Here is a 7,917-nt window from a genome sequence, read left to right as displayed (position 1 = left end):
GTCTCCCTCTAGCTCTGCTCTTCCCCCACTCTTGCTCTGTCTCTCTCTCTCAAAAGTAAATAAACATTGAAAAAAATTTTAAAAAGTTCAGCTGGAACAAAGGGTGCAGAACAGTGGGAAGAGGTAAACATTGGTGAAAGGTGGGGCTAAAGAGTTATATAGGATCTAGATCTTAGAAAACTTTTCAGGTCATTTTAAGATATTTTTTTTTACTGCTTTTATCGAAGTATGATTGATAAACCAAAAACTCTAGATATTTAATTTGCGCAACTTGGTATGTTTGGAGATAACTACATACCTGTAAAACCATCATCTCTATCAATACCCTAGACTTATCTGTCACTTCCAGAAGTTTTCTCCTTCCCTCTTTGGTTTTTCTTTTTTTGGATGTTTCATTTTTGTGAATTTTTCCATTATTCTTGTAGCTTTGTATTGATGTCCTTGCATTTGAAAGTGCATTAACCTCTTCCAGTCTTTATAGACTGATTTTGGCAAGTAATGACTTTCTCCTGCTGGATCTTCAGACAGGACTACTTCCAGGATCTCTGTCAGATGGGGCCGGATCTGGGTCACAGGGCTGCTTCTATGTCTGCAGTTGGGTTTTTGGTTGGTGGCCTTGTTACCAGGAGTTTGTACATGTGTGGCTCATGCTGGGTCCCTGGGTGGACTTGTGCTCAAACAAGGGGATGCTTCCAGGTCCTCAGTCAGAACTGTGGTTGGGATGGAGGCTATTAGTAGGAGCCATTTGGGTGTAGTTTCTGCCAGGTCTGCTTAAGAGCAGTTGCTGGACTAAGAACACGCAGTTGCTGGAGCTGAGTCTCCACATGGATAAGGCGGCTTCTGGGTCTGCCAGGTCCACAGTTGATGGTCTTTCTACCAGCGTGTTGGCCTGCTTTCTCAAACAACTTTTCTCAATCTTAGGCTCTACTGATATGTTTCATATTTGTAACTGGATCCTGAAACTTGTACAAAGACACTTTGCTCTGTGGATGGTTACCAAACCAGTGTTTCTGTGTAGGGACTAGAACTGGAGACCTTCTATTTTGCCATCTTGCTGGTGTCATGCTTTTATTTTAAGAATTTTGGAAATTATCAAAAGAACAGGAGGGAACCTGTGAAGAAGAAACATTTTGTACTGGGAAAATGGTAGGAAGACAATATGGTAGAAGATAACATGATGAGTGAAAGAAACATGTTTTACTTATTACATTTAGATGATAACACTGTGAAACAATTCAGAGAGAAATTTAGGATCCAGATCTTACAGATTTTGATTCATCATTTTATGGTGATTCATTGAAGCAATGAGAATGGATGAGTTTGCTGTAGGAGATAATACTGGAATTTTAGGTAGTGAACATTCTGTGGAGGCACATTAGCATCATGTCACTGTGTTTGAGGCAAACTTCTGAAGCAATTTTTTTTCCACCATGAAATCCTTCATTTCATTAGATGGGTAAAGATGATTTAAGTATCTTTTTATTATTACATGTTTGCTATTCTTGAAGTGAATGACATACATTTGACAAAGTGCTGGGCTCCAGTATTTCTAAATCATTGGTGTGGTAGTGAGGACACATAATTTTTAAAATGGCCTGAACTTCTTTTATATAGTTATAAGAGTAGAATTTGTCATCTATTTTGGGGATAGACACTCTTTTGAGAAGGACAACAATGAGGACTGCTTTTAGTTGTCTACTCATGTATTTTTATAGGGTTAAGCATAATGCTCGTAGAGGAAGGAAATAAATAGGACTCAGCAGAAGATGAGTAGCTAGGAGCTAAACAGGGAAATGGCTTTAAGAGGCCTTGTGAGGAAGTATATTTAAGAGATACTAGGAGCAGTAATAATTCAAAATTAATATTCCCTGCGGCCCCCCCCCCCCCCCCCGCATCACTTTATCTTATTCTTAAGCTAAGCAGTCTGTTTAACATGACAACCTCTTAAATGTGTGTGTGTTTTGTATATACTCTTCGGGGTGTGAAATGGGCTGTGGAGAGCTTAAATACAATGAGAAATAATTATAAGATAATCAGAAAAGTGATAGAGAAGCACAATAGAGCAATCCGGAGAAAAAATTACTAAGAACTAGGAAAATATAAGAAGTCCTTAGCAATATTTGCAAGGGGGATACATTGTGTGCATTCATGCAAAATAAAGGTTATATTATTGTGATTTGGCACTAAAGGAAGAGGTGAATCCTGAATGCTGGAGACTTTGGGACCATCAGTGATTCTTAAAAATAACAAGTTTTTGAGATGGAGGATGAAAGAACAAGAGTGAGAAAGAGATGGAAATAGAGAATCACAAAATGACAGGAGGAGGGAAAGATATAAACAGTATTAGAAAGAATTAGATAAAAGGGATATACAGAGGAAAAGTTAGAAGTAGGAGCGAGTGAGGGAGAGAGAGAAGATGAGGTACATAAGAGAATGCATTAATAAGGATTTATATGGTTATAAGCAGTGGAAATTAATTCAGTTTATTTTAAAGGAAGTTTATTGTCTCACATAACTGAAAAGCCCAAGCATGAATGTTTTTAGGCCCACCTTGAACCAGGAGTTAATAATGACATCAAACCACCCTAATTCCTTCCCTCAGCTCTACTTTCCTCTTTGGTGATTTCATTTTCAGTCGGGCTCTCCCCATATATTGACAGAAATGGCTGGGAGAAGATCCAGATACATGTTCTACCTGTTAGAAATCCTTTGAAAAAAAGAGTGACTTTTCTCTGACACTCAGGCACCATTTTGGCAATTAAATATGATTAGCATGGCTTAGGTCATATAGCTACCCTGAATGAATCACTGTGAGCAGGAGATGTTCATTTTTCATTGGCCCAATCTGTGTTTCATGCTTATCATTTGATTCAGAGAATGTGGCCAGCCTCAGCCAACTATGGACTGAGAGTGGGAGAGAGTGGATTTCTTAAAATAAAAAGATGTGTTCTTTTATTAGATGAAAGGATGCTGGACAGACCAAAATAATATATACATATGTACCTTGAGGAGACAAAGAAGATAAAGAAGAGAGCAAAGAAGAGAAAGATAAAAGAAGGAACAAGGAGAAAAGAGGGGTGGAAAGGGAAGACGAGAGAGAGAGACAGACAGACAGACAGACAGACAGACACATAGAGACAGAGAGATATTCATCACGAACAGCATCCATCATGACCTCTGTGGGACCAAGAGGCATAGTTCCATATAACTAGAAGGACTGCTACAAAGATATTATATGAAAAGGTTTTCATGGAAATTTTCTATTGTATAAATGAGAGTTCCACATTTGGCTTTGCAAACACAATGCTCTCATCATACTGAGTTCTGCAACTTCATCTGTGACTACCAAAAATACATCTTTTCCCCAAATGTAGATACTACATGTCCTAAGCACTTTCATATTTTCCATGAGTGTAAGTGTCTACTCAAGACTTTCTTCATAGCCTCTTTCACCTTCTTATTCCTCAGGCTGTAGATGATGGAGTTCAACACCCAGTGATCTCATCAAACTTCATGTCCTTTGACTTGGGCTTCATGTACATAAAGAGGGCTGAATCATAGAGTAAAACTACTACAGCAAGGTGGGCTGAACAGGTTGAAAAGGCTTTCTTTCTCCCTTCAGTAGAGTTAAGTCTCAGGATGAAAGAGTATAAAAACACAAGAAATAAAAATTAACAGTAGGGAAGTCACTAAGAAAACAATACTTGCCACTGTTATGATAAGCACATTGATGGAGACATCTGAACATACGAGTTTAAGAAGGGCCAGTAACTCACAGGTAAGATGGTCGATGACATTATTCCCACAGAAAGGCAACACCATTGTTAGGACTGTTTGCACTGTGATCCAAGACCAAGCAGCCATGTGCACATAAAGCCCTCTATTCATGATGGTGGGGTACCTCAGTGGCTTGCCATTGGCCACATACCAATCATAGTCCATCACAGCCAGGAGGATACACTCAGTGCAGCCCAACCCAAGGAAGACAGCCATCTGCAGAGCACAGTCAATAAAAGAGATGGATTTTTCTCTCAGACCTTAATGTGAACATCAGAGGAATGGATGATGATGTATGACAAATGTCCAAGAATGAGAGGTTCCCAAGGAAGAAGTACATGGGGGTGTGGAGGCAAGAATCTAGGGTGTTGATGATAATCAGGAGACTGTTTTCCAGGGGGATTATCAGGTATCATGAGGCAGAACATGAACAAAGAAGCTGGACCTCTTGGATTTGGGAAAGTCCCGCCAGAAAGAACTCAGTCACAGCTGAGTAATTTCCCATCTCTAAGTGCCCATGTCACTTGCAGAGTTCAGATAAGTATATGACTTCAGGAAATTTAAATTTATAATTTAGTTTAAACATCACTTTAACCTATAAAATTTTGATTTTTCATGTAGCTCTGGACATCAGGAAAGGTATGGGTACAATTTTGCCTTTATTGATGCTGAAACTGAAGCACTGAGAGAGTCAGTACTTTGTAGGGCCATGCAGTAGCAGGGGCAAAGTTATCAATGACCCTAAGAATTGTGCTGTGAAGTGTCAGGTCTCTAATAAAATAATAGGGACAGCATAATTCTAAATTTAATTTTTAATTTTTTAAATGTATTGTTTTTAAATTTTTTAAATGTTTATTTTTTTATTTTTGAGAGAGAGAGAGAGCGAGCGAGCAAGTAGGGGTGGGGGGGCGGAGAGAGAGGGAGACACAGAATCCGAAGAAGGCTCCAGGCTCTGAGCTGTCAGCACAGAGCCTGATGCAGGGCTCGAACCCACGAACTGCGAGATCATGATCTGAGCCAAAGTCGGATGCTTAACCGACTGAGCCACCCAGTAGCCCCCATAATTTTAAATTTAGATATCTCATTATTAATGGATATTCTGAAATAAAATCATTTAAAAATGAAGCTGGCCTTATTTTAAAATAACGCACCATATACAGTCAGCACTATGCCATTTACCTTTGCATGTGACTTTCGGAGCTGAGGTTGGTTCATGGTAAGATGTGGGAAAGAAATAACTCTGACAATTTGTTGTGAGTATTAAATTACATAAGATATCTGAGGTGCCTATTATAATATACATGGTTAAAACTTTGTAATACTTTTATAATTATATTGTTGATCATAACTATTACGTCTCTTGACTAGCTCAGAAAGAAAGAATTACGTAGTGTGTTTAAGGTGATAGCACTGCCCCCGCGGTTCTGCACCACTCCAGGGATTATCCAGAATGACAAAACAGAAGAATTCCCCTCAAAAAAACGTCCAGGAAATAACAACAGCTAACAAACTGATCAAAAACGATTTAAACAATATAACAGAAAGTGAATTTAGAATAATAGTCATAAAATTAATCGCTGGGCTTGAAAACAGTATAAAGGACAGCAGAGAATCTCTTGCTAAGGGATCAAGGGACTAAGGAACAGCCAGGAGGAGCTAAAAAATGCTATCAACGAGCTGCAAAATAAAATGGAGACAACTACGGCTCGGATTGAAGAGGCAGAGGAGAGAATAGGTGAACTAGAAGATAAAATTATGGAAAAAGAAGAAGCTGAGAAAAAGAGAGATGAAAAAATCCAGGAGTATGAGGGGAAAATTAGAGAACTAAGTGATGCACTAAAGAGAAATAATCTACGCATAATTGGTATTCCAGAGGAGGAAGAGAGAGGGAAAGGTGCTGAAGGTGTACTTGAAGAAATAATAGCTGAGAACTTCTCTGATCTGGGGAAGGAAAAAGGCATTGAAATCCAAGAGACACAGAGAACTCCCTTCAGATGTCACTTGAATCGATCCTCTGCACGACATATCATAGTGAAACTGGCAAAATACAAGAATAAAGAAAAAATTCTGAAAGCAGCTAGAGATAAACGTGCTCTAACATATAAAGGGAGACCTATAAGGCTTGTGACCAATCTCTCTACTGAAACTTGGCAGGCCAGAAAGGAATGGCAGGAGATCTTCAATGTGATGAACGGAAAAAATATGCAGCCGAGAATCCTTTATCTAGCAAGTCTGTCATTTAGAATAGAAGGAGAGATAAAGGTCTTCCCAAACAAACAAAAACTGAAGGAATTTGTCACCACTAACCCAGCCCTACAAGAGATCCTAAGGGGGATCCTGTGAGACAAAGTACCAGAGACATCGCTACAAGCATGAAACCTACGGACATCACAATGACTCTAAACCCATATCTTTCTATAATAACACTGAATGTAAATGGACTAAATGCGCCAACCAAAAGACATAGGCTATCAGAATGGATAAAAAACAAGACCCATCTATTTGCTGTCTACAAGAGACTCATTTTAGACCTGAGGACACCTTCAGATTGAGAGTGAGGGGATGGAGAACTATTTATCATGCCACTGGAAGTCAAAAGAAAGCTGGAGTAGCCATACTTATATCAGACAAACTAGACTTTAACTTAAAGGCTGTAACAAGAGATGAAGAAGGGCATTATATAATAATCACAGGGTCTATCCATCAGGAAGAGCTAACAGTTATAAATGTCTAGGCGCTGAATACGGGAGCCCCCAAATATATAAAAGAGTTACTCATAAACAGAAGCAACCTTATTGATAAGAATGTGGTAATTTTAGGGGACTTTAACACTCCACTTACAGAAATGGATAGATCATGTAGACACACGGTCAATAAAGAAACAAGGGCCCTGAATGATACATTGGATCAGATGGACTTGACAGATATATTTAGAACTCTGCATCCCAAAGCAACAGAATATACTTTCTTCTCGAGTGCACAAGGAACATTCTCCAAGATAGATCACATACTGGGTCACAAAACAGCCCGTCATAAGTATACAAGAATCAAAATCATAGCATGCATACTTTCAGACCACAATGCTATGAAGCTTGAAATCAGCCACAGGAAAAAGTCTGGAAAACCTCCAAAAGCATGGAGGTTAAAGAACACCCTACTAACGAATGAGTGGGTCAACCAGGCAATTAGAGAAGAAATTAAAAAATATATGGAAACAAATGAAAATGAAAATACAACAATCCAAACGCTTTGGGATGCAGCAAAGGCAGTCCTGAGAGGAAAATACATTGCAATCCAGGCCTATCTCAAGAAACAAGAAAAATCCCAAATATAAAATCTAACAGCACACCTAAAGGAAATAGAAGCAGAACAGCAAAGGCAGCCTAAACCCAGCAGAAGAAGAGAAATAATAAAGATCAGAGCAGAAATAAACAATATAGAATCTAAAAAACTGTAGAGCAGATCAACAAAACCAAGAGGTGGTTTTTTTGAAAAAAGAAACAAAATTGACAAACCTCTAGCCAGGCTTCTCAAAAAGAAAAGGGAGATGACCCAAATAGATAAAATCATGAATGAAAATGGAATTATTATGACCAATCCCTCAGAAATACAAGCAATTATCAGGGAATACTATGAAAAATTATATGCCAACAAACTGGACAACCTGGAAGAAATGGACAAATTCCTAAACACCCACACGCTTCCAGAACTCAATCAGGAGGAAATAGAAAGCTTGAACAGACCCAAAACCAGCGAAGAAATTGAATCAGTCATGAAAATCTCCCAAGAAATAAGAGTCCAGGACCAGATGGCTTCCCAGGGGAGTTCTACCAGACGTTTAAAGCAGAGATAATACCTATCCTTCTCAAGCTATTCCAAAAAATAGAAAGGGAAGGAAAACTTCCAGACTCCTTCTATGAAGCCAGTATTACTTTGATTCCTAAACCAGACAGAGACCCAGTAAAAAAGAGAACTACAGGCCAATATCCCTGATGAATATGGATGCAAAAATTCTCAATAAGATACTAGCAAATCGAATTCAACAGCATATAAAAAGAATTATTCATCATGATCAAGTGGGATTCATTCCTGGGATGCAGGACTGGTTCAACATTCGCAAATCAATCAACGTGATACATC

The 7,917-nt window shown here is 38.7% G+C and overlaps 1 pseudogene; it reads right to left on the bottom strand.

The window, feature by feature from the left end:
* Positions 1-3,396: 3,396 nt before the first annotated feature.
* Positions 3,397-4,992, bottom strand: LOC109269832 (olfactory receptor 13D1-like; annotated as a pseudogene).
* Between the last annotated feature and the right edge of the window lie 2,925 nt (positions 4,993-7,917).

This window comes from Panthera pardus, unplaced genomic scaffold (genome assembly GCF_024362965.1).
Source record: "Panthera pardus isolate Hobbes unplaced genomic scaffold, ASM2436296v1 HiC_scaffold_20, whole genome shotgun sequence".
Lineage (NCBI taxonomy): Eukaryota > Metazoa > Chordata > Mammalia > Carnivora > Felidae > Panthera > Panthera pardus.
This window is presented reverse-complemented; position numbering and strand designations above follow the sequence as displayed.